The sequence below is a fragment of the Mirounga angustirostris genome, unplaced genomic scaffold (genome assembly GCF_029215605.1).
Source record: "Mirounga angustirostris isolate CCGP_5_RB_7025 unplaced genomic scaffold, mMirAng1.0.hap1 SCAF_14, whole genome shotgun sequence".
Classification (NCBI taxonomy): Eukaryota; Metazoa; Chordata; class Mammalia; order Carnivora; family Phocidae; genus Mirounga; species Mirounga angustirostris.
Window position 1 is genome coordinate 89,440,660 of NW_026991722.1, and position 27,107 is coordinate 89,467,766.

The 27,107-nt window shown below is 37.2% G+C and overlaps 1 long non-coding RNA gene across 1 annotated transcript; it reads left to right on the forward strand.

Annotated features, from left to right (window-relative positions):
* Positions 1-8: 8 nt before the first annotated feature.
* Positions 9-16,675, forward strand: LOC135362581 (uncharacterized). The gene is made up of 4 exons (XR_010407452.1): positions 9-155; positions 6,869-6,956; positions 13,814-13,955; positions 16,611-16,675. It is a non-coding gene; the product is annotated as an uncharacterized LOC135362581 (long non-coding RNA).
* The last annotated feature ends 10,432 nt before the right edge of the window (positions 16,676-27,107 follow it).

The following is a 27,107-nucleotide window of genomic DNA, read 5'->3' on the forward strand; positions in this document are numbered from 1 at the left end:
TGACTATTCATGAGCCTGAGAGGGTTTGAGCTGGAAAAGGCCGTTGGGTACCCACCCTTCCGGGAGAGGCGTCGACGAGCTGAGGTGAGGGCTGTCCAGACGCAAGGTCTCCGGAGAAGGAGGGCGCTTGAGCATCGTCAATTTCCTAAGCTTAGGTTAATTTTTTTTCTTTCCTTTTCCTTGAGGCTTTAAGTTTGATCTGAAAGTATTTCACTGAGGTACTCTGAGGAGAAAGGGGAAGGCGGGGGCTGAGGAAAAAGACAAAGGGAAGCTTCTAGATTGCACCCCACCCCCTCCCTCTACTCCCGCCTTCAGCGTTCGATTTTGAAAATTTTCACATATAACAGGAAAAAAAGAAAAAAAAGAAAAAAGGTGGAGAGAATTGTAGTGGGAACACCCGCATTCCCGCTATCAAAGGTAGCTCTTGAATTCAGATTTCTGTGGGAAAGAAGGAATGAGTCTTGGTGAGGAAGCAACAGCGGTAATTAGCGGCCAAGCAGAGGGTCAGGCCAACGACTTCTGTGTATTGCTGGGGGTCGGAAGTGGAGCTTTGGGGGTGATCTTGGCTAGGTCAGGTTTTCTCCAGTCATGGAGGTGTTTTGCCAGAATCAATGCCTGGCGCAGACCAAGCGGTGACAAGAGCTGGGGATGGGTCCCCACGGAATGACCTCAGCTCCTTTGCTACCTTTTCCAGGACGTGCCGTTTAATCTCCATGGACTTTAGTTCCCCAAACAGTACAGGGGGAGAAAGTGCCTTGGAAATGCAAGATTAGCCAATCACCGACATGTGTTCAGGTGTGCAGAGCATGGGACGGGGGTGTGCAGTACACCGTGCACTTGGTTGGCGAAAACGAAGATAACGCACGGTTCTTGCCCCTAAAGGAGTTTTTGATTTAATTAGGCTGAGTCCAATTTCTCCCCCATTGGATTGTCAGTCTGTTGAGATGTGAGCAGTATTTTACATCTTTGCAATCCTACATGATGCCTGGCACATTGTGGTCACCTAGTCAATGTTGAATGAATAAATAATTGAAGTAGCCCGAAGAAGATATTAAAAAAACCAAAAGAGCATGAACAAATATCCAGTTAATATAGTGGAAACCATTTACTCTGAGTGAGCGTGGAGAAAGGGAATTATCAGAGCCAAATGGGATTTGTTAAAATGGTGAATAATAACTTAAGGAAGCAAACTCTGTGAAGCCTCTGAGTAACGGGGTGACCTTTGACAAACCAAGTTCTTTTGTTGGACTTCACTTTCCTCTTCTTTATAGTTTTATATTTTACATTTAAATCCATGACTCATTTTGAATTAATATTTGTGTACAGTGTGAGATTTAGGTTGAGAGTTTTTGTTTTTTGTTTTTGGGTGTTTTGTTTTGTTTTGGCCTACGGATGTCCTATCGTTCCAGTACCATTTGTTAAAAAGACAATCCTTCCTCCACTAAATTGACTTTCCTTTTCTTTACAATGAAGGGATTGGATTATCTGTTTCTCCTTTCCCTTCCAATTCTATGATGCTAAGCCCATTTATGTCAAAATGTACTTTCTTTGTGTAAAGCCATCGTTTATATCAGGCAAGAAAGGTCATCTAGTTGCATTTTAGAATACAGCTATTAGATATTGCTCATTTGATAGAAAGGGGATTTTCTTGTTAAAAAAAAAATGGTTTTGGAAGATTGGGAAAGATGGGTGGGGAGCATTAGGAAATCAACTATTATTGTCTTTGTGCAAACATAATAAAACTGGTTTTTGCTTCACTCAGAATGGCCAAAGGCAGGAGCGGGGAGTGGCTTAGGCTTTAATATGCTGAACAATAGCTGGTTAATCTTTATCTGAATCTTGGATTCACACATACAAGGGTAAAATAGTAAGCAATTGTGTCACCATTTTAAATAGGGCAGTTAGATGTAGGTCAAGAGGTAAGCCTAGCATGAGTCTTTATCTGAGAAAGCACAGATATCTTTTTTTTTTAATTGTTATTTATTTGACAGAGACATAGTGAGAGAGGGAACACAAGAAGGGGGAGTGGGAGAGGGAGAAGCAGGCTTCCTGCAGAGCAGGGAGCCTGATGTGGGGCTCGATACCAGGACCCTGGGACCATGACCTGAGCTGAAGGCAGACGCTTAACGACTGAGCCACCCAGGTGCCCCGAAGCACAGATATCTTACCTCCTTCTCAAGATCATAATTCTTGTCACAGAGTGGAGATATCAAGTATAAAAGTGAATGATATTGATGCCCTGTGAAGTTTCAGATGTTTGTGGGTCAAATATGCAAGCAAATGTATAAGTGAAAGACATTTGAAAGTTAGAGTTCTGTTCTTAAAATCCGTAATTATGAAATCTCTCCTAGGCTTTTAGATAACGAGTTAGAAAAAAGTGATAAAAAAACATCAGAGTTATTCTCTGATAATCTGTAGTGTCATACCTCCTGGGGCTGTCAGTTTGTGAGCTTTCAAAATTAAGCAGAGTTTGTACTTGAATAGGAGACTTCCACAAAACACCTGCTCAAAGAGAAAACAACAGTAGCAACAGAATAATTAAAGGTTGAAAAGAGTCTGGCTACTTAAAAAATATATATATTTAGATATGTTTTGTTTTTCTAAAGCAAGCTCATTCTAGAACAACAGAAAAAGACACTACTGTGTTTAGAAATACGCAAGCAAGCTCCACAACTAGGAAGGCACTGGTAGTGCCTCATTTTAAATGGAATGTAAGCAAAAAGGAATTTCATTTTAGGGAGTCATTATAGAAAAACCCCTAAATCATGAGTCAAAATTTCTTGAGTTTTAGTATCAATTCTGCCACTAAGTGTTTGACCCTGAGTAAGTCAGTTGACTTCTCTGGACCTTGATTTCCTCATCTAGAAAATTAGATGTTTGGACTAGATGACATTTAAAGCTCCTTCTATCTCTAATATTCGGTAATTCTTTTCTAGACACTTAATACTTCCTTGTTCTTGTATTACTTCTCTATTGATTCAGCAAATGTTTATTGAGCATCTATTTTGTTCCAATAATGTAATGGTGCTGAGGATTCAAGAATGAGCTGAATGAGACATTAAAGGTCAGATATTACATGATTCCATTTATATGAAATGTCCAGAATAGTCAAATCCATAGAGATGAAATGTAGATTAGTGGTTGCAAGGAGCAGGGGGAGGGGAGACTGGGGAGTGATTGGTAATGGCCATGGAGTTTCTTTTTGGGGTAACAAAAATCTTCTGGAATTAGTAGTGATGGTTGCAAAACTGTGAATATACTAAAACCCACTAAATTGTACCTTTTTTTTTTTTAGATTATTTATTTATTTATTTGACAGAGAGAGACGCAGCGAGAGAGGGAACACAAGCAGAGGGAGTGGGAGAGGGAGAAGCAGGCTTCCCACTGAGCAGGGAGCCCGATGCAGGGCTCAATCCCAGGACCCTGGGATCATGACCTGAGCCGAAGGCAGACGCTTAACAACTGAGCCACCCAGGTGCCCCTAAATTGTACCTTTAAAAAAAAAAAACTTTATGCTAAGTGAAATAAGCCAGACACAAAAGCTTATGTGTCTTTCTGTTCCTTAGCTTAAACTAAGGAACAGAAATAGGTTTTGGGGGAAAAGAAGTGACATTTAGATGTGTTAGGAACATCAAAGTGGAACTGTCTCATAGAGGTACAGATCTCTAACTCCCCAGAGAGACCTGGGCTTCTGACATGTAAGAATCATTAGAATAGATATAGTAATTGAAACAATGGAAATGTATTTGTTCATCCAGAGAGTGTGTTTAGAAGTAAGAAAAAAAAAAAAAAAAGGAGCTCCTAGTACAAAACCCTGAACACCAAACACTAAGAAATAGGCAGGGAAAAAAGTGTGAAGTAGACAATGAGAAGGAACAACTGGAAGGCTAGAAGAAAACTAGGAGTTCAAATACTAACATAAGATTTTTATTTTTATTTTTATTTTTGAAGATTTTATTTATTATTTGACAGAGAGAGACACAGCGAGAGAGGGAACACAAGCAGGGGGAGTGGGAGAAGGAGAAGCAGGCCTCCTGTGGAGCAGGGAGCCCGATGAGGGCCTCGATGCCAGGACCCTGGGATCATGACCTGAGCAGAAGGCAGATGCTTAACTGACTTTGCCACCCAGGCACCGCAGGGCTTGATTCTCTAGAAATGCCATCAGAATGTCTTATGATCATAGAAAAAAAAATTTTTTTTAATCACCTTCTGCTGATTCTTTTTTTAAATTATTTTTTATTTTTATTTTTTTATTTATTTGAGAGAGAGAGTGAGAGAGAGAGCACAAGAGGGGGTAGGGTCAGAGGGAGGAGCTGAGTCCCTGCCGAGTAGGAAGCCCGATGCAGGACTCGATCCCGAGGCTCTGCGATCATGACCTGAGCTGAAGGCAGTTGCTTAACCAACTGAGCCACCCAAGTGCCCGAAAATTTTTTTTAAGTTTATTTATTTAAGTAATCTCTATACCCAGTGTGGGACTTGAACTCACAATCCCAAGATCAAGAGCTGCGTGCTCCACTGACTGAGCCAGCCAGGCACCCCCATAGAGGAAAAAAAAAATGTAGTGGGGTCCCTAAATGGCTTAGTTGGTTAAGGGTCTGACTTTTTATCTCAGCTCAGGTCTTGATCTCAGGGTCTTGATCTCAGGGTTGTGAGTTCAAGCCCTGCATTGGGCTCCACAGTGGGCGTGGAGCCTACTTAAGAAAAAAAAAATCAATGTAGAAATCTATTTAAAAATTCTTCTTTTTTATTATTTATTATCTCTAAGGCTAATAACTACTCCAGTAGGGGGTTGTTTACGTGGTTTAATGGGCCGGAACTAGAGCTTAAACTCTTGTAGTTACTTATTTTGCTCATTTTATTTCTTGAAGTTTTAAGGGAGGCAATTGATGTGTTGAGTCAGATTTGAAGGTTATACACAGAAATGAAGGTTATATTCTGAAGTCAACAAAAGATACTTTGGAATCTTTAAGGACTGAAGGACTGTTAGGTGGTTTTCAGTGTCCTATAAGATATTGTAAAAGAGTGTCCCCTAGTGTTGCTCTGAAGAAGTAATTTGAGAGAAATTAAATAGTACTTGTTTATAATCTCTATCACCATCTTGTGGCAGTGTCCTCAAATAATTCTGCCTTCTTTTATTTGCAAAATCATCCAGAATCTTGCATTAATCTATACACCAAAAAAAATCACATGCTATCCTGGGTGATCCAGAATGGAATTACTTTAGATGGGTTATTTTACAAATGCTTTGGTCAGAACTCCATAAAACATTGAAAAGAAGCCCCAGTATAAATTAAATTAAGGTCTTTGAAAAGAAAAAGGGAAATTTGCTTCTATTGTTTTATGCTAGTGAAGCAATGGAAGTGAAAACTGGATGTATTTTTTTATGACTTTAAGTCCCTCTGTTTTATTTATTTGTTTTTTTAGTAAATTCTACCCCTAACGTGGGGTTTGAACCCATGACCCCAAGATCAAGAGTCACATGCTCTACCGACTGAGCCAGCCAGGTTCCCCAAAACTAGATGTATTTTTAACATTAATATTTTTACTGTGTTAAAATATGCATAAAATTCACCACCTCACCCATTCTGAAGTGTACAGTTCAGTGGTACTAAGTGCATTCATGGTGTTGTGCAACCATTACTATTATCCATTCCTAGAAAAATTTTGTGATCCTGAACAGAAACTCTGTGCTTTTTAAGCACCCAATTCCTTCCACCCTCCAGCTCTTTGTAACCTCTATTCTTTCTGTTTCTATGAAGTTGACTACTTTAGGTACCTCTACCTCATATAAGTGAAATCGTGCAATATTTGTCCTTTTGTGTCTGGCTTATTTCACTTAGCATAATGTTTTCAAGTTTCATCCATGTTGTAGCATGTATCAGAATCTCATTCCTTTTTAAGGCTTGTATATATCATTGTATATACCACATTTAAAAAACCCATTCAACTGTTGATGGACATTTGGGTTATTTCCACCTTTTAGATATTTTAAATAATACTGCTGTGAACATTGGTGTACAAGTACCTGTTTGAATCCCTGCTTTCACTTCTTTTGGGTCTATACCTAGACGTGGAATTGCTGATTAATATGGTAATTCTGTTTAACTTTTTGAGGAACTGCCATACTATTTTTTACGGCAGCTATACGATTCCCACCAGCAATGCACAAGGGTTCCAATTTCTCCATATCCTCACCAACATTATCATTTTCCATTTTTGGGGAATAGCCATCCTAATGGGTGTGAAGTGTAAATTTTAACTTTTGAGTTACCTTTAAAAACCAGTAACCTGGGGTGCCTGGGTGGCTCAGTGGTTAAGCGTCTGCCTCCGGCTCAGGTCATGATCCCAGGGTTCTGGGATTGAGCCCCCACATCGGGCTCCCTGCTCCGCGGGAAGCCTGCTTCTCCCTCTCCCACTCCCTCTGCTTGTGTTCCCTCTCTCGCTGTGTCTCTCTCTGTCAAATAAATAAATAAAATCTTTAAAAAAACCCAAAAAACAATAACCTGTAAAGTTAATTCAAGAAATGTTTTTGAGCCCCTGCTATATACAGAGCACAGTTGCACTGTAAGGGAATAACAAGGATGAATAAAATACATTGTTAAATTTTTAGGTGATTTACAATTTATTTTTCTCCTCCAGATGTATTTGGGAACAAGCAAATTAACTTAAATTCTCACTGGGTGGTTGAAAAAACTAATCCAGAGAATTTATGCCAAATTCATAGAAAATGGGTAGTGGAGATAAAAATGTTAATTAAACTAATTTTCCAAAGAATACAATCAAATGCTAATTATGTAGTTCTTCTTTGGAAAATTCACAAAAAGGATTATGTCAGGCAAAGCCTCTAATTTTTTTTTCACCCCCACAGGTTTGACCTGTGAAAAGAATTCTGATACATTACTACAATGGCCACTGCTCAGCTCTCTCACTCTATCAAAATTCACAAAGCATCTAAGGTAATTACTAAGAATTAAAAGAAAATCAATGGCTATTTAGTGAGTTACTTCAGAATCATGACTTTAATCTTTGGTGTTTTTTTAAAACAGCAGTTTTATCAGTTAATTGGCACATAATATTTTGTCAGAGTATATCTACATTTTAACTGCCTAATGGGCCAGGGATGTTCAAGAAATTAGAATATATTCCTACAGAGTAACTTACTGGGTGCTTATTTTATGTTTATATATTTAGATTTTCTAGAGTGAAAGAAATCAGAAACAAAAAAGATGTTTAAAGTGAATGGGTTTTTTTTGTTAGACATTTACTATGAAGCAATTAGGAAATTTCTGATAGGCACCGTGATGTAATTATAAGAACTGAGGAGAGAACACAGAGAGGAACTTGGAGGCTGGGCCCCTAGGGGAGCATGCCGGAGCCAAGTAATCTTTCTGGGTTCGCAAGGGCAGGTTTATCTTGCCCCAAGACATTCATTAATGAATCATATTAATTGAGAGCTTAATATTATATAATATATATTTACATATATGTGTGTGTCTGTATATATGATATGGCGTTATTCTCTGAGGAAAAAAAAATCTTCTAGAAGTTTAGAATCTGATAAGGGAAATACAATTTAGAGGAGTTAAGCCAATATACAAAGCAGTATATGTATTACATATATGTGAAAAAGAGTAAAGCAATACAAATTATAGGAATTTAGAGATTTTGTATTGACTGGAATGGTTTGTGTATTACTCATGAAGGAAATGTGACTTAAGGTGGACTTTGAATAATACAAAGGATTTGAGTAGAAGAAAGAGAAGAGAATTCTATGAGGAAAACCTACCAATGTGCCTTGGCTCAAAATGAGAAATGAACGTGGCATATTTTAGAAAATAATGAAGAACCTATCCTTTTTGGAGTTGAGAGACATCATGTTGGACAGAAGTAGGAAATAAAGTTGAATGGGAGCTTTGGGAACAAATTAATATGGATCTTAAAAGCCAAGCTAAGGAATTTATGCTTTATTCTTTAATCAGTAGACAGCAGGCTTGATCAGGAGAGTGAATAAAATGATTGTTTTAGGAATATTAAGCTGTAGCAAAAACAGGGGCAAGATTCAGGTTGAAGGAGAATTAGGGCAGAGAGAAAGCAGTCATCTTTCTGGCTCAAATTCAGTATACTCACTGGATTCCTGTTCTCATTTGGTTTCCTAAGCAGGCTTCCTTCTTTGTGGGAGGGCGGGGGTGCAGAATGCTGAGCTGGGTATATGAATTGCAATCAGTTTGGTAGTTATTTTTCTCACTGCAAATTAACAAATTGATTTTTTGATGTAAACAGATCTTTGTAGTTTGGATTATATGAACTACTTTTCCCAGGAAATTTTAAGTGACTGTATGATTTTGCTATTTAATACTTAAAACAACAATAATAACAATTATAGAAGCTAACATTTATTCAGCACTTACCATGTACTGGGCACTGTGCCAAGGGCTTTATATTATTATTTCAATTAAACCTCACATTAAGGAGGAAACTGAAGTGCAGCGAAGTAAAGTAACTTGTCTTGGGTCATGTAACTTGACAGCCAAGCTGTCAAACATCACTTATGTCATTAGGACCTATCTTGTTAAAATAATTTATAATAGTGTTTTCTATTATCAAGTCATAGTATTTTCATTTATTAGACATTAATAAAAACATCAATGATGACCCTTAAAGTATTAGATCAGTTGAGCTAAGAAAAAAAAAATCCCTGGAGTATAGGGAAATAACAGAACTCTAGAGGGCTTTTCCAACTATTGATCTTCATTACTACAAATGGCCTTTTAGATCCTGTATTAAAAATAAACGTCTTTATACTTTAGGTTATTTAATTTTACAAATGGTTATTATTCAAGTATTGCCTCTAAGTTTCAGCAAGTTTTCAGTAAGTTACTATATATGCATGCCATGCCAGCTATTACCCAATTACTCAAAAGAACCTTAATTTCTCAGGATCTGTGGGTACAAAAAACAATTTTCTGTAAGATTTTAAATGCATGTGATACACAACATGCACACCACATACACACCTAATGCTCCTTCAGCTTCAGTTTTTCCTACTTCTACTATAGCTTAATATTCCTAAAACAATTATTTTATTCACTCTCTTGATCAAATCCACTGACTTTCCATTGATTGCAGAATAAAGCATAAATTCCTTAACCTGGCTTTTCAGATCCATACTGATTTGTCTCCAAAGTTCCTTTCATACATGCAAGAGTAATAATTTTATTATATATTTTTAACAACTGAATATAATATAGTTTGATCATTCATTGCCACTATATGGTATACCAAAGAAGAACAAAGCTTATATAGCAAAATCTAGCAAAGATCTAGAATGTCTTTGGGGTATAGATATAGAAAGCTCTTTTGAGGGGTGCCTGGGTGGTTCACTTGGTTAAGCATATGACTCAGTTTCAGCTCAGGTCATGATCTCAGGGTTGTGAGATTGAGCCCTGTGTCGGGTCTGCTTGGGATTCTCTCTCTCCCTCTTCCTCTGCCCCTCCCCCCCATAAATAAATAAATAAATCTTAAAAAAAAAAAAGAAAAGCTTTTGGGGGGTTACATGACTGGCTCAGTTAGAAGAGCATGTGACTCTTGGTCTTGGGGTCATGAGTTCGAGCCCCACATTGGGTGTAAAGATTACTTAAATACATTAAAAAAAAGAAAGAAAGAAAAACTTTTGGGGAGTTCTTCTTCATCAAAAGCATATTTGTGGGTAGTACCTGCCTCTAAGTAACAGAATTATTAAAACTTCAATGGCTGAAACTGTGTAGTATAGTAAAAAGACCTCTGAATTTGATTAAGATAATCAGAGACTTAACCATCCTGACTTCTGACAGCATAGAAGTAGTAGTTTCACCTACTTTTGTATTTTCTATAAGTGAAGTCAGTAGTAGTCATTTGTATCTGGTCTCTTTAATGTATAAGAATCATCAGTACTGTTAAGATTTATGTATGAGAATCATCAGTATTGTTAAGTATAGTTATAGATCATTCATTCTCGTTTCTATATAGTGTTCCATTGTGGGAATATATTACAATTTTTTTTTTAAAGATTTTATTTATTTATTTGAGACAGAGAATGAGAGACAGAGAGCATGAGAGGGAGGAGGGTCAGAGGGAGCAGCAGACTCCCTGCCGAGCAGGGAGCCCGATGCGGGACTCGATCCCGGGACTCCAGGATCATGACCTGAGCCGAAGGCAGTCCCTTAACCAACTGAGCCACCCAGGCGCCCCTATATTACAATTTTTTATCCATTTTTTTGTTGATGGGCATTTGAGTAGTTTCCATTTTGGGTCCATTACAAATAATGCTGTTATGAATGTTCTTTTGGTGAGCATATGTATGCGTATCTGTCAGGTGTATACCTATGAGTGAAATATGGGTCATAGAATATGTATATATTTAGCTTTAGTAGATACCACTGAGGAAATTTTCCAAAGAGGTTGTACCCCCTTATTATGCTCCTATAACCAGTGTTTAAAAGTTTTGACTGATTAACATCTTTATCAACATTTGGTATTTTCTCATTTTTAAAAATTTTAGCCATTTTGTTAGGTGTGTAGTATTATTTCATTGTGTTTTTTTTTTTTTTAAACATTTTATTTATTTGTTTGACAGATACAGAAAGAGAGCACAGATAGGCAGAGCGGCAGGCAGAGGGAGAGGGAGAAGCAGGCTCTCTGCTGAGCAGCGAGCCTGACGTGGAGCTTGATCCCAGGACTCTGGGATCATGACCTGAGCCGAAGGCAGACGCCTAACCGACTGAGCCACCCAGGCACCCCTCATTGTGGTTTTAATGGGCATGTCCCTGATGAAGTTTGAGCACTATTTTTTTTAGGGTTGGGGAGGGGTAGAGAGAGGGAGAGAAAGAATCCCAAGTAGGCTCTATACCCAGCACAGAGACCGATTTGGGGCTTGATCTCACAACCCTGAGATCAGGACCTGAGCTGAAATCAAGAGTCAGACGCTTAATCAAGAGCTACACTGGTGCCCCATTTGAGTACTATTTATTGGACATTTGGATATCCTGTTTTGTGAAGTGTCTATTCAAGTCTTTTGTCTCTGTTTTTCTTTTTGGTTGTCTGTCTTTTTCTTAGTGAATTTTAGGAGTTCTTCATATATCCTGAATATGAGTCCTTTGCAGATATATGTATTGAGACTATCTTCTCCCATGCAAGTTGCCTGATTTGAACAGAAGTTCTTAAGTTTAATACAATCTAATTCATCAATATTTGGAAAATACTTTAAAATTAAAATGTATTGACACAATACCAGCTGGAGTTCATGAGACATATTTTGTGCTTGGATTAAATAAGAGAGCAAAAAGCAGTCTCAGACTAATTGTGACAAAAATTATCAAATTTTTATTTTTATTTTTATACATGTACACAGTAAATACTGAATATGACAAACATATGTTGAAATGATAACTCAAGTTGCAAAATAAACTATCAGCAAATATTCTATATTTTATTTGGTAGACAATTCTTTTTTTTAAGATTTATTTATTCATTTTATTATTATTATTTTTTAAGATTTTATTTATTTATTTCACAGAGAGAGACACAGCGAGAGAGGGAACACAAGCAGGGGGAGTGGGAGAGGGAGAAGCAGGCCTCCCGCGGAGCAGGGAGCCCGACGTGGGGCCAGAGCCCGACGCGGGCCCCGATCCCAGGACCCTGGGATCATGACCCGAGCCGAAGGCAGACGCTTAACGACTGAGCCACCCAGGCACCCCTTATTTATTCATTTTAGAGAGAGAGCAGGGTGAGGAGGGGCAGAGGGAGAAGAAGAGAGAATCCCAAGAGGATTCATGTGGAGCCCAATGTGGGGCTCAATCCCACAACCCCAAAACCACAACCCAAGCCAAAACCAAGAGTTGGACGCTCACCCGACCGTGCCACCCAGGTGCCCCTAGACAATTTTTATACACTGAAGTAAAATTCATGCATCCGTCACTGTCTTCAACATTCCTAATATGGCACACCATTTCTTAGGGCAGACTATCCAGTCATTTAAGAATAATTGTATACATTTTCAATATATCATACATACACATGTATAAAATTTAGAAGGAAACTATTGTTAACGTTGATACATTTTGTGGAAGGCTATCTGACGTTTTATAGAACCTTAATATTCTGCAGAACTCTAGCTTAAGCAAAGCACAAAAGTATGGAGATACATGGTAGAAGAATAGTAAATGAATAGTAGCTCCACATAACTAGAGTAAGGTACATAGGAGCTGATAGGGAATAGGGGCGGTGGGGGGATGTTTGTGGCAGATGAGGCAGTGGAGTTAGGCAAGGATAAGACTTTGATAGTTTTCAAATGCCACACTAAGGTACTTGAAGTCTATCCTACATGAACAATAGTCATGTCATAATAAGATTTGTATTCTTTAAAGTTAATAGTGATGGTAATATGAAGGACAGAGTGAATGAAAGGAACTGTTGGCAAGAAGATCAGGGGCTACAGCAGTAATAAAGGGGAGAAGTGAGTATGGCAGTGACAGTGAGAAGGGAAAGGAGAAAATACATTTGAGAACTCCTTTAGAGAGAATTATAGGGTTTAGTGATTGGAAATGGGAGATGAAATAAAAAGGGAAGCCAAAGACAACTCTACTTCTAACCTGAATGATTGGAGTGGAGGCTGATTCATTTGTCTGACAATGAAATTTAGGATCAGGTTTCAATTAAAGGTGATAGAGATAAGCTGTGTTTGAGGGGTCTACAAAGTGGTCTAGGTGCAGAGGTTCACAGAACAGAAACATAGAAGTGGGGCTCAGAACACCCTGTATAGACTATAGCTGAAGCAGTGAGACTAGATGAGATTACCCAAGAAAAGGACTGAAGATAGAATTTAAATGTTTAGGGGCGCCTGGGTGGCTCAGTTGGTTAAGGGACTGCCTTCGGCTCAGGTCATGATCCTGGAGTCCCGGGATCGAGTCCCGCATCGGGCTCCCTGCTCGGCAGGGAGTCTGCTGCTCCCTCTGACCCTCCTCCCTCTCATGCTCTCTGTCTCTCATTCTCTCTCTCTCAAATAAATAAATAAAATCTTAAAAAAAAAAAAAAGAATTTAAATGTTTAAAGGGCAGAAAAACTGGAAAAAATAAAAGAGATTGAGATAGATACGGGGGATGGGTGAAAAATCAAAAGAAAACAGTGTTATGGCAGCTGAAAGAGAAAAGGGAAAGTGGGCAAAAGTGTCAAACACTGGGCACCTGAGTGGCTCAGTTGGTTAAGCGACTGCCTTCAGCTCAGGTCATGATCCCGGAGTTCCAGGATCAAATCCCGCATCGGGCTCCCAACTCAGCAGGGAGTCTGCTTCTCCCTCTGACCCTCTCCCCTCTCATGCTCTCTCTCTCTCTCTCAAAGAAATAAATAAAATCTTTAAAAAAAAGTGTCAAACACTGCAGAGAAGTTACATAGTACAAAGGACAGAAGAGGTCAACGATAGGATATACCTGATGACTTTGGAGAGAATAGTATAGAATGGAGGTAATAAAAGACAGACTGCATTGCATTCTGAGGAGTGTGTGAAAGGGAAGGAGATTATGTAATCATAGTAAAACTCCAATTTTGCCTCAAACCCATGGATCATTGTGAAATAAATTATACTAGTCTTGAATTACTTGGGTAACTCTGCCTTGCCTATGGAGATCAAATTTAATGCAATTTTCAAAGCCCTGTTTCCTTTTGATTACCTATAAAGGTATCAGAGTTGAAGTCCTGAAAAATCTTCCCATCATATTTGTGGTAATGGCACGATGGCTGAATATATTAAAGAATACTAATCTTTTTCATCTTTTTCACCCAGGAAACCGTTTTTCCATCCCAAATCACTAATGAGCATGAGTCATTGATAATGGTGAAGAAACTTTTTGCTACTTCTATCTCATGTATAACATATCTAAGAGGCCTGTTTCCAGAGAGCTCTTATGGAGAACGCCATTTGGATGGTAAAGTTTAACTAAGTAGTTACCTTGGTTGTTGTAGCTCTTTCCTGTACTTGGCAGGGGTAAATCTTTCAATTCTCACAGTGTGCTAATTCCAAGTCATGGGATTGTTCTTCAAGATCAATTTGCTAATTCATTTCCCATTTTAATTTCAGTATGTTTAGTGGTTTTACTTATAGGAATCATTAGTTCCTGGCTAGATACCAAATGACAGACTGAGAAGAAAAGAAATCTCTATAGATAAGCCCAGTAATTCTAAACCATACCTATAAAAGCAACAGCCGATCAAAATCTATTTGGGTGTTGTAGATTTGCACTATTTTTTGCCTCAGTTGAGTTTGTTCTTTGAGGTATACTTTGGCATTGAGGCAATTTAATGGAGCCAGGTGAAAAACTCTTCTTCCTGTTAACACATATAAATATACTGGAAGAAAAGCATATTCATGCCAAACCCATTTGTTGATTAGCATGGATAGACAATTACTATTCTAATCAGCACTTTTCTTTTCTCAATTGCCAGGTCTCCTACTTTACTCCCTTTTATTTCTTGTGTCTTAAACTGATGATCTCATTTCCTTATATTACAAGCTGTTTCTGGCTCCTTTCCTTGTCTTGTATTGAAAGAAAATAAATGTACCTAGGACTCTTCAATTTTTTAAAATCTTATTATTAGCTTAAAAAGCTGGATTGTGATAACAATTCAGAAAATCTTGCTGATTTGTCACTAAAATGGGAACTATCATTTGGGAAAATAAATGTGGAGAGCTGTAAGTTTCCTTGTATGATCTTATTTTTCAAGATCTAACTTTACTTTAAATTCTTTGCATCTGTATTTAACGATATACCTTGGCCTCATTCCAATTGAATTTTCTTAACATTTCATCCTCTATACTAGCTAGCATCATTGAAATGCATGTGTGCTGTAAGTACAAAAGCATGACACTTGCAATCATGACAACTTCATTTGTATCATGTCTTCTTTTGGTCTATAGAATATAAATCTGTAATTGTGAATATGTTTATATGTAGCACATGGTGGCATTTCTCCTTGTTTGGAACAGAATTGGAAAAAACTGGAAAAAGGCATGTTTGGGGTGATTAATTAAGGGCTTATTGTGTGCCAATCACTGCCCTAGGCATGGGGGGCGGATGTTAAAAAACAAAATTCAACTGAGTACATTTGAGGATCTAATTGGTTTTATTCAATGATTGATGAATAGTGCAGCATCCAATCTAGCAAATAGGAGCTCTGAGGAGCAATACAAATTGTTAGACTGTTATAGGCAGAAACAGGGCAGGACAAGGAAGTCATTAGTGAAAGAAAAGAAAGGTTTATTTCAGGCAAGGTCACCTTCCTCGGGAGGAGGGGGGGTCCGCCATGCAGATTACCTCACAAGTGTTGATCAGGAAATTCCAGATTGACTGGTTAAAGGTTACATTCTTGCAATTAAGTCTTGGTTTGCTCCTCATGGGGGGCAAGTGACTCCATTTTAGGCTCACTTTTTCTCCCTTCTCTCCTTCTTTCCTTCCTTCCTTCCTTCCTCCCTCCCTCCCTCCTTCCCTCCCTCCCTCCCTCCCTTCCTTCCTTCCTTCCTTCCTTCCTTCCTTCCTTCCTTCCTTCCTTCCTTCCTTCCTTCCTTCCTTCTTACAGAGGTAATACTATTACTTATAGCTTTATTTTTTGTGGTAGTTTTAGTAGAAGTTGTATGTCTCCCTCTCAGTGTTCGTTCTTAAAGTAACATACATCATAAAAATGCTCAGTACCCCTATGTCACTCTCTTTTTGGTAATCTCTAAATATTATGCCAACATGGAATAATTTTCATGTACCTCAGTAGAGGTAGAGGGAACATCAGTTTTAGGATAGGAAAACAATATGAAAAGGTGAAGTGACATGCAAAGTCATACATGAATCAGTGATTGATTTTGGACTAATCTAAGCCAAAACTTTTTTTTTTTTTAAGATTTTATCCATTTATTTATTTGACAGAGAGATAGAATACAAGCAGGCAGAGTGACAGGCAGAGGGAGAGGGAGAAGCAGTCTCCCCGCCAAGCAGGGAACCCGACGCAGGGCTCCATCCCAGGACCCTGGGATCATGACCTGAGCTGAAGGCAGACACTTAACTGACTGAGCCACCCAGGCGCCCCTAAGCCAAAACTCTTTTAATATGATTTTCCTCTTCTCTAACTGTAGTAAGGTAGTTGAATTTCAGATGGAAATTAATATTTGAGAATAATCCATGGGAAAATTTTTCATCTTTATTTTCATTTAGGGGGAGACAAATATGAGAGAACTGACTTGAGATTGAGGTACATGTTTTAAATTGGTTAATGGATATGGTCTCAATAGTCCCTTATGATTACTCGGAATTCAACAGAAGCAAAGAAGTGACACAAATTGAATGTGCAATCAACTCAGTTGTGCTGCATTGTAGAAGGGAAGACTGCTAAACTATAATCAAAATTGGAACTAAACTAGTTTTCAACATAGGATTTATTTTTAGAGTAGATATTTAGAGATTCAAAATGTTTTTATAAGCTATAAAACTAAGTTATATAAATAAAATAGTTAAAGGAAATACCCTTATTTAGCATGGACAAATTTAGTACAGTAATCATTTAGTAAAGGAAAATACACTGTGTTTCTGTTTTTGTAGACCTCAGTTTAAAAATCCTTCGAGAAGATAAAAAATGTCCTGGGTCACTGCATATTATCAAATGGTAAGTAATTGAAATTCCACAAAAGTTGAACATTATTTTTATCATGGCTGAAATTACCCATAAGACTTTATTTGGTAAGATCATTTCCTTAAAACCTTTTCTTCCTTTCTTTTTTTCCTTCCTTCCTTCTTTCCTTTTTTTTCACAATTTCCTGGAAATTTACAGCAATATTCAATATAATTTTAATATCCTGATTTAATTTTGTTTTTGAAAAAAATGGACTTGTATAAAGAAAGAAAAATATTGTACGCCTGAAACAAATATAACACTGTATGTCAACTTCAATAACAAAAATTTTAAAAAGAGAAAAATATCAATCAAAATTTGATTACTCATCATATGCGTGTTAGTATTCTAAACATTATGGAAGGCAAAAAGAAAAATAAGATGTGGTTCTCTACCTTTAATTTGCTTACCTATTATAAAGATCTATCAACATATTAAATGACACTGTTTTAAAAAAGAGTTCAAATGGGAAAGGTAAAATGATTACCAATTTAATGTACTTAAAAGCAAAATATATAAATCAGTTCTGTATCTTGGAATTTTTTTGGCTTTCGCATCTGGTCCAAATTGACATCAAATATTTATTTCTTGACAGGATCCAAGGTTGTTTTGATGCTTTGGAAAAGAGATACGTAAGAATGTTTTTAAATTTATACCAGGATTAAAGACTTATCTTTTATACCTTAAAAAAAGTTTAGCTTTTATTTTGTTGTTGTGTATTAACAGTGCACTAGTGCCTACATTTGCATTTATGAAAGTTTCTTTTTATGTCTTTGTTGTCCTGTTGATGTCTTGTTTTCATCAATTAGAAAGGAAACCTTCATTTTTCTCTTTTACATACGCATATCTTTTTGACCACAGAATTTCCTCTGAAGTCACTGGAAGAGATCCAGAGGATGTGGGACAGGGGAGACAAGAATCTGGCATTTAGCACATTAAACATGTTCAAAATAGTTGTGATTCAATTCACAGATATGAAAGGAAAAAACGGACTTGAATAATTAGTTTTTATTCTATGATAGTTATTTTGTTAACTATGTTTGGTGCATGTATATAACCTGTTTCCTCAAATAGCTAGTATTGTACCTTGGATTTTTAAAAATGCAGCTTGAATTTTAAGTATATCAGATCTTTCTTGCTGCCCAAGACTGCTATGAAGGTATAAAAATTAGAGGCTCTAGTCCTAGTTGAAGAGACAAGATGTATATAAATGAACCTTCTACCACTGCTTCCCCTCCTTTTCCCCATCTATATCTTCTTCTAACTCCTTCTCAATTCCTATTCCTTTATAAAGAATTTTGAGGTGAATAGCCTTATAATAGATTATTTAGTTGCACTCATACATTTCCTTTTTCAGTGAACAGTTATTTTTTATGATTTATTCAACACTGACCTGGGGGACTGAGGGATACAAAATTAAAACAGATACGGGCTTGTGCACACAAAGATCTTCTAGAGCATGGCAGAAGAGAAATGATACTCATATGCGTGGCTGATGATTAGCTATTATACATTGGCCCAGCTGTGCCTATTGTTAAAATATTGAAATACTCTGTAATGGGTGGTAAATAGCTGTTTTGCTGAGACCCTGAGTGACCCCCACCATTATCTCCCCCTCACTTCACCATTGTCTCTTTTGGGATCTCTCCAGACCTATCCATAATCTAGCAACTAAAGGGTTAACATCTGGCCCACGGGGAGCTTCCAGGAACCCAGCTAAGACTAAATTGGCATCCTTTCTGATTCTGGGCTAAGTTGGCATCCATTCTGATTGGCCAGTACCTGTGTCCTATTAGGCTATTAAATATTGATTTTTTTTCACATCAGCTTGATATTTTTGTGTAAAAATATCAGATATAAGTACCCATAATACTCATTAGAAATTAATGCATGCTAAAGGAAAGATACTGCTTGTGTACAATAGGAATATGGAAAAAGAGGGGTTGTATATAGTAAGGAGCATGAAGGAAATCTTTTGGAGAAAATGGCTTTTGAACTTTGAAGGCCCTTAGTATTTGGACAGGTTTAAATGGAAAGGGTCATCACCAGCATACTGAACACTATTCATTCATTCTCCACCATCCGTTCATTTAGCAACATTTCTTGAGCATCCATCATTGAGAGGCAGTGCAATATAGTTAAGAACACAAGTTTTGTAATCAGTCTAAAGGGAATCCCAGTTCTGCACTTAACACCTATGTGATCTTGGGCAAGTACCTACCTTTTGGTACCTTAGTTTCTTTATATACAAAATGGGGGATAATAACAGAACCTCTTAGGGTTGTTTGAGATAATGAACTAATCTAAAGCACTGGTTTTCAAATGTTAGCTTGCATTGGAATCACCTGGAGGACTTGTTAAAGCATTGCCAGGCTCCATCCCAAAATTTCTGATGTGAGAATTTGCATTTCAGATAAATTTCAGGTTATGTTGACACTGCTGGTCTAGGGACCATACTTTTAGAACCACTGATCTAAAATGTTTAGAACAATGCCTGGCACATAATAAGCACTATGTGTTAACTCTTTTTCTCTTTCCTCCCTCATTCCCTCCCTCTTCTCCTTTCCTTTATCTCTCCTTCCTTCCTCCCTCTCTCTCTACCTTCTCTTTTTCTTTCCCTCCTTTCTTCTCTCCTTCCTTCATTTCCTCCCCTCCTCCCTTCCTTTCTTATCTATTTAATCTGTGCCAGACATTGTATCTAAATACTGGATGAGACAAAAATGAGAGAAAGATGTGATTCCTCCATTCAAGGAGGTCACACTCTAATAGCGTCACTTGTTAAATAATTACAATGTTACATGTACTAAAAGAGCAGTGTGATGTAAAAAGATTATCTACCTCATTTGATGGATTTATTTTACTTAAATGACTACCTGTATGACTGAATCGATTAAATTTACTGTTTTGGGAGATTAAAAGACAATACCTTAGATGGATGACTTAGACTCGTTGTTAGTATCTTAATTTCCTACTAGGAAATAATTAATGTGTTAAAAATAGTTTAAGTCAAGTTTGAGTATCTAGAGATCTTGAAAGATGTTCTTCTGTTGAAGATGATGATTATTTCTAGTTGTGAAATTTTGGGTGATTTTACCATTTTTTTGTAGTTCATATTCTCAAATTCTTTAAAGTAAGTATGTAGGTATTTTTAGATAATTATTATAAAGAAGAGACTATATTGTACATAGCCTCCTAATCTGTCTCCTTATTCCCATTTCAGTCCCCTACCATTCCAACTCACTATCCACACTACATTCTTTCAGAAATCTAAGTCTTTTTTTTTTAATATTTTATTTATTTATTTGAGAGAGAGAGAATGAGAGAGAGCATGAGAGGGGAGAGGGTCAGAGGGAGAAGCAGACTCCCTGCTGAGCAGGGAGCCCGATGCAGAACTCGATCCCAGGACCCTGGGATCATGACCTGAGCCAAAGGCAGTTGCTTAACCAACTGAGCCACCCAGGCGTCTCTCAGAAATCTAAGTCTTATCATATCAATCTCTTGCCTGAAAATCTTCCATGGCTTTTAAAATAAAATTTAGAGTCCTTCACAGAGAACCTGTATGATCTAGTCTCACCTGCCTTTCCAGAAGTCATCACTCTCACCATTGCTAACCATGTTCAAGCCACACAAGGATTCTAGAACATGCCAAGTGCCTTTTCCCTTTGTATGTATTGTTGCTTTTGCCTGCAAAATTCTCTTCCCTACCCATACCTTTTACCTGGCTAAATCCAATTTATCCTTTAGGTCTCACGCTAAATATTTACTTTCTTAGAGGGGTCTTCCTGGCACATACCCCCCCACCCCAGCCTAGACTGTCCTTTTGTTTAATGTTCTCAAGCACCCTGTGCTACATTGTCATAGCAGTTAACACAATTGTAATGATGTACCTGTTTGCTTTTTTGTTTAATGTTTTCTCTCCTGTTGGTCTGCATGTTCCCTGAGATCAGGGGCCATGTCTCTTTTTGAATGAATGAACTATTAATCAAATAATTAATAGAGAGTTTCACTATGTAGTCTCAAAATCAGTTGTATGCAGTAACCAAAATAGCCACACAGTGTCACTAAAGTTTTAGTCCTTTGGGTGCAATAGGTGAATAGTTTGATATGAAATTATGGTTGGGAAATTTTCTTTAAAAAAAAATTTTTTTTTTTTCAATTTTAACTAGGTTCTGTGACCATCGTGGGGCTTAAACTCACAACCCTGAGATTAAGAGTCACATGCTCTAACAACTGAGCCAGCCCTGGTCCAGAAATTTTCTAATTTGTATTCTAGTTTTTAAATTTTTATCAGAGACTAGATTATATCTCTATATATTGGCTTACTCTTTCAAGCAGAGAGAATCTGTGTATAGTAATATATATGTAGGTAGGGCAAGGGTTTTATAGACCTATCAGACTTTAAAATTTTTACTTTAGTAGATTAGTTTCAAAAGACAATTTTTTGGAGATACTGGTGGCATATTTAATATTTAGTAAAAATGAATTATTTTGTATATCTTTTGCCTCCCAAACTAAAATATAACTTTTAGATAGTATAGATAGTTATCATTTTTTTTTTTGCATCCCTCCTCTCCAGCAGAACCCTATATATGTAAATTTATACTCACTTGAATGAATGAGTGAATTAGTATCTCTTTTTCAGATCTTCTACCCAAATCTTTGGAATCTCTCTGAAATAATTTTAATTAGCCTTTATTGAAAATAACAATAATATCAGCACAAGTATATAATAACAATAGTTTTCTTTTCTCTTGAAGCTACACATGGCAGTACTTACAGTAAGTACACACTTAAAGACCAAACCCATGTTTCTACTATGTTGTTTTTTTGGCAAGTAAAACATTAAAACAGTACTATCTCCACTTCTTCCTGAGTTTCTTTATCTGTCCTATGACATTTTGGAATTAAAAAAATAGAATCTACCAGAAGTTTTAATGAAAGATCACAAATTATGTATTTCTTAGGTATATTACAATACATGGGAAAGTATATAGGACATACTATCTGCTTCACATATTGGCTATCAGGATTTCATTTTTTTAAATTACTTTATAGACTTGGAGTGTTTGTTTTTATGGTTGTGTAGACTTTTTTGAAGTTTTGTGCCCTTCTGAGTATAACATGCTATGTATGGTTAAGAATAGAAAGCAAATGAGAAGATAATATAGAAAGTCTTAGATATTTGATTTATATTTTTAAACCATAACAAATTATCTTGAGATATGTATATCTCAGTCCTTAATTAATAGAGCACAATTTGAACTCTTCACATAGAAAATGTATTCTGTGAGGAGTAACCTAATAAGTTTCAGAAATTAAATGTTATTTATTTCTCCTTAAACAGCTTTATACAAATCCCAAGGAACCAGAGGTAAGGACACACATTGAGAAGGGATTATATTTAAATATGTTTACCTGAGTTGAGGCTATTGATTATGTTACTAGATTACTATATGAGCAAAGTAACTCACCATAAGCTCTTCCAGTGTGTTTTATTATAAACTTCACCAATTCTTTATTATGAGATTTTAAAAACTACTTAGGGGTGTTAAAAAAAAAAGCGTAGAGGAGCCTATTCCCTAACATGTTAAAATTAAAAATCTCTGCATGTATAAAACCACGTTTTATTATTTATTTTAACCAATTCTGAATCCTTTCTGTTTGTGGCCTTTTGGAAAATACAGCATAATTCTAAACTTTTCCTTTTTTTGCCAACTAAATTCTCCCCTATTTGACCTGTTCATAGATTTTTCAGATCTTTACTTCTTCTTTCTCTCATAATTTCTTCCCTATTGAATCCTACTCATCTTCAAGGCCAACTTAATGTTCAAATCTCCCATGAAAGCCTGTTGGCCTATGCTGTTCACACTAATTTCCTCCTTCTCCAAATTCCTTTTCTAATGGGACCCCACAATTTAACACTCTCAGTTGATTCATGTAGATTACTTTATCTCTTCAACCAGATTCTGAATTCTTGAGGACAAGTGTCTTGTCTTGTTTTCTGTCTCCCAGAGTGAATATCATAGTCCTGGACATGTAATAGTTACTTGTACTACTCTCTGGCAATGGCATAGAGATGGAGGGAGAAGCCTTCTGTTCTTTCTTCTCCTTCTATTCTCTATTTTCCTCCTAATTTTCTTTCCTTCTTCTCTTTCCTTTTGCCTTGCTTTCAATTTTCCTTCTTAAGCCTATGGATTTAGCGTAACTGGTAGCATTCAAGACTAAATTAAGCATTTTTAGCCTTTAATATCCTTTCTTGGGAAGATTATAAATAACTGTTTGAACAAGGTGGAGGAAAACTGGTACATACAGGTAGGTAACAATTCCTCAATGCCTGAACTACCCCTTTTTATCTTTGTCTCTTGTTTAGTTTCAAAATGCTTTTTTTCCCCCTGTAGGTTTGAGGGGAAGCTTCCCAAACAAAAACCTTCTGATAAATTGTTAACAAAGTGGTCATTTTCTTAATGCAATGAATTATTTTGTTTTCTTGTGCATATAAAACTCTTAATCTGAAACCAGTGCTTTTGCTCAGTGAAATGCTGAGCAAATTTAACTACAGAAAACTCTTAGGGTGGAGGGTGTGTGTGTGGGGGGCGTGCTATTAAAATGAGCTTGATGCAGGCAAATAATGAAGTTAGAAAACAAAAGCTTATAATACGAAGTGCTGAGCTACCATTTATAACCTAGAAAAAAATATTTTGAATGCTTACAGATCGTTCCATATAACAGTGATCCCTAACCCCTGTGTGTGCATGGTACCCTTTTGATTGATAAAAGTTTTAGTGTCATGTTTGAGGGTATTAAAAGACTCAAAAGAACACCAAACAAGTCAGCAATAAGTACAGTATAACTATGGAATAGTAATGTTCATAATGCCTAAAAGTATCCATGGGATTGCACTATTTTATAGTTTATATTTAGCATCAAGTTACTGATACAACCACTTACCTCCCTAATCTCATTCTTTTTTTGTTGTTGAAGATTTTATTTATTTATTTTGAGAGAGAGAGAGCGAGTGAGCGAGAAGAGAGCACAAGCAGGGGAGAGTGGCAGGGGGAGAGGGAGAAGCAGACTGCACCGAGCAGGGAGCCCAATGTGGGGCTTGATCCCAGCACCCTGGGATCATGACCTGAGCCGAAGGCAGATGCTTAACTGACTGACCCACCCAGGCACCCTTCTCATTCTTTTATATACTCACAAAACAACATTCTCATGTAGACATAGTCTTTTGGTGTTTATCTAATATTGTGCCATGTTTCTTGACTCTTACCTGTAGAAGTATTTCCTTCTCTAAACAAAACTGAAGAAACAATAGCAATATTAACATATACCTGAAACAAAAATATATTTTACACATGGATTAAAATTTGTAGCAATCTTGTGCAGAGTCTGTCATAGTACAATAGTTGCAAACCTCTGTCTTAAGTGTGCTTACCCAGTCCGGGGGCCAGTGGAGTTTTGGACATTGCACAAAGTTGCAGTATTTCTGTAGTAGAAGTTTTGTTCTGGTTGCTCCATTTCATGACAGGTGAATTGACAAAAGTAAAGTAGTGAAGAGGGATAGTGTAGCTTTCCTACAGTTAAACACTATAAAATGTGTGGAGGGTATTAATAAGTTGTGTAAACCAAAATGTAAATATGTTAAGGAAAGTTTTACACAACGTAATGCATGATAGAACTATAAAGAATGGCTGTGGGGGCGCCTGGGTGCTCAGTCGGTTAAGCATCTGAGTCTTGATTTCAACTTAGATCTTGATATCAGGGTGGTGAGTTCAGTCCTGGTGTTGGGCTCCACCCTGGACATGGAGCCTACTTTAAAAAAAAAAGAATAGCTATGTATCAATACTGTGAGGACAAAAATCTTATTGTTTCACCATCTATTCCTTTGTGCCTATTGGAGGTGGTCAGCATCCATTTTTAATAGATTATTTCAAGAACTGAACTATACATGGTCTCTGTTTCTAGCCACAGTTTGGTTTTAGAAACTTTGTTTTAAAAAAAATCCTTGTAGGATAAAATCCTAATTGAGGGTGAACTCTATCCTGGCTGAATGTTTATTCCACAAATATTAATTGGGTTCCCTTTATGTTCCTAGCACTGTTCAAGGTATAAAAACACAGGAGTTAATGGGATAGACAAGGTCCCTGCTCTCTGGAAGCTTACATTCTTATATCCTTGAGGGAGAATAAACAATAAACAAACAAAAATGAGCAAAACAGTTTCAGATAGTCCTAATGCTATGAAGAAAATAAAAGAAAGGTAGTGTGCTGGAGAGTGCTGAGGCAGGGAATGGAGAAGGAGGGATTGGAGTATAGTCTGTGGAAGGCCTGTGGAGCTAAGCCTGAAGGGCCAGAGATGTCAGCCTATGCAGGTCTGTGAGAGGCAATGGCACGTGATTGGCAGAATAGCACAGTGGTTAACATTGTAGGTGCTGGAGTCAAATCCCAGCTCTAACATTTACTAGCTTCATGTATAATGAGGATAATAATACCTACCTCAGAGTACTGACTGCATAAGAATGAATACATGTAGAGCATTTAGGGCAGTGCCCAAATATTATCATCATCTACTGGAGACAGCATGTTCCAGAGTATCGCTGGGCAAAGGCCCTAAGCTACAAGGCATCTTGTGAGTTCATGCCCTGAGCCTGGAGCTTAGTGGGTAGGAGAGAAAGAAGCAGAAGATAAGGTCAGAGAGGTAGACAAGGGACAGATGTGTAAGATCTTGTGGGATAAAGTAGTTTTTGGATTTTATTCTAAGGGCAACGGGAAACCATTGGGGTGTTTTAAGCAAAGGAGTAACATGGTCTGATTTATATTTTCAAAAACCCTTTTTGGCTATAGAACAGAGAATGAATTACTGGAGGAATACTTTGCAAGCAAGGAGATCAGATGAAGAGAGATAGTGGTGGTTTGGACAGGGTGATAATAAATGGATGGACTTGGGATATGCTTTGGAGATAGTCTTGAAAGTCTTGCCAATGGATTGGAATGTGAAGGGAGGAAAAAAGGCTATATATGTTGCTATTGCTTTGGTATCTGAATATATTCAGTATGATTAACAGAAACCATCGTTGAGTGCTTTAAAGGCCCATCTTTATTAGGCGACACATTAATCTGAAAAGTAGGAAAATGTTTTATGCAATGTTAAGAAGAGACCAATGCTTGCTGTCAATATATCTTCTGTCATAATCAGAGTCAGATTGAAGTTATAAGGGATTAGCATCTTGTATAAAACCATTGTAAACATAACTCTTATGAATTGCTTCAGGGACCAAATAACATGTTAATAAAATTATCAGCTGCTAAAGGATCTACTCTTGTTATAATTAAAAAAATAAAAGATAGCTCAGAGCATTGAAAAGCTAGAGTTTGTTGTGAAACATGGGCAGGCAGGAAGAATAGACACGGTTTGCTTGGCAGGGCAATTACACTCAGCATGAACAAAGAGAGGATGCTGTGTATCTTGCCTGTCTGGGGTGAACCTGTTGTGGTAGGCAACACTAGTGTCACATACCTCGCCTACTCTACTCACAAAGCAGCCTTCAAAGTTTTGTTTGATTTCCCAAGTAGACTGTCTTGCTAGAAAAATATTTTATCTTTTAAATTAAGTCCACTACAAATCAGTTGTCTTAGAGTTTAAGCAGCATGAGCCAATTTCTCCAGGACCTGATAACCTGTGATTAAGTTGTTTGCTAAGGTTTTAAGATCAGTAGAGCTGGGGGAACAAGTCTTAGAGTAAAGTAACAGAAACATTGAGACTTTCTGATCAATCCAACATCCTCATTCCCACAATATCAAGACCAAAAATTGAAACAGATGAATGAAGGGCATTTTTTTGTGTTCTACTTACACTTACACACTTTACCTCTCTTTCGGACTTTCTCCAGATCTGTGGACAAGCTGTACAATGTATCTGGGCCAAACGTTTGCTTCAACTACCAGACAATCATGTTATTTTACATGTTATATTTACATTATAACAATCATGTTATATTTACAATGTCTCTTATGAGGATATGTTTCCCTCTTTGTTTCTAGCTTTCTTAACAGTGAGGAGAGCAAATAGCAGTGGTATCTGAGTTTTTAGTGCAGGATCAAAAAAACAAGACCTGATGTCATAGATCCTGGTTCCTTTTTGAATTTTTCTAGTTTTCTTGTTGCCATTCTGGTCTTCCCTGAATTACTGTAGTAGCCTCTTAATTGCTCTCATGATTTCCACTTCTTCCTTCTGCACTATTAAAATAGCCAGGGTGATCTTAAAAACATGCAAATTACTCCCATGCTTAAAACACTTCAGTGTATTTCTGGTTTACCTAGAATAAAATCCAAACCCCTTATCATGGCCAATAAAGCTCCATATCCTCATCTCCTACACTCTCTTACTTGCTTACTCATTGCCAGCCACTTGGCTTCCTCTTTGGCCCT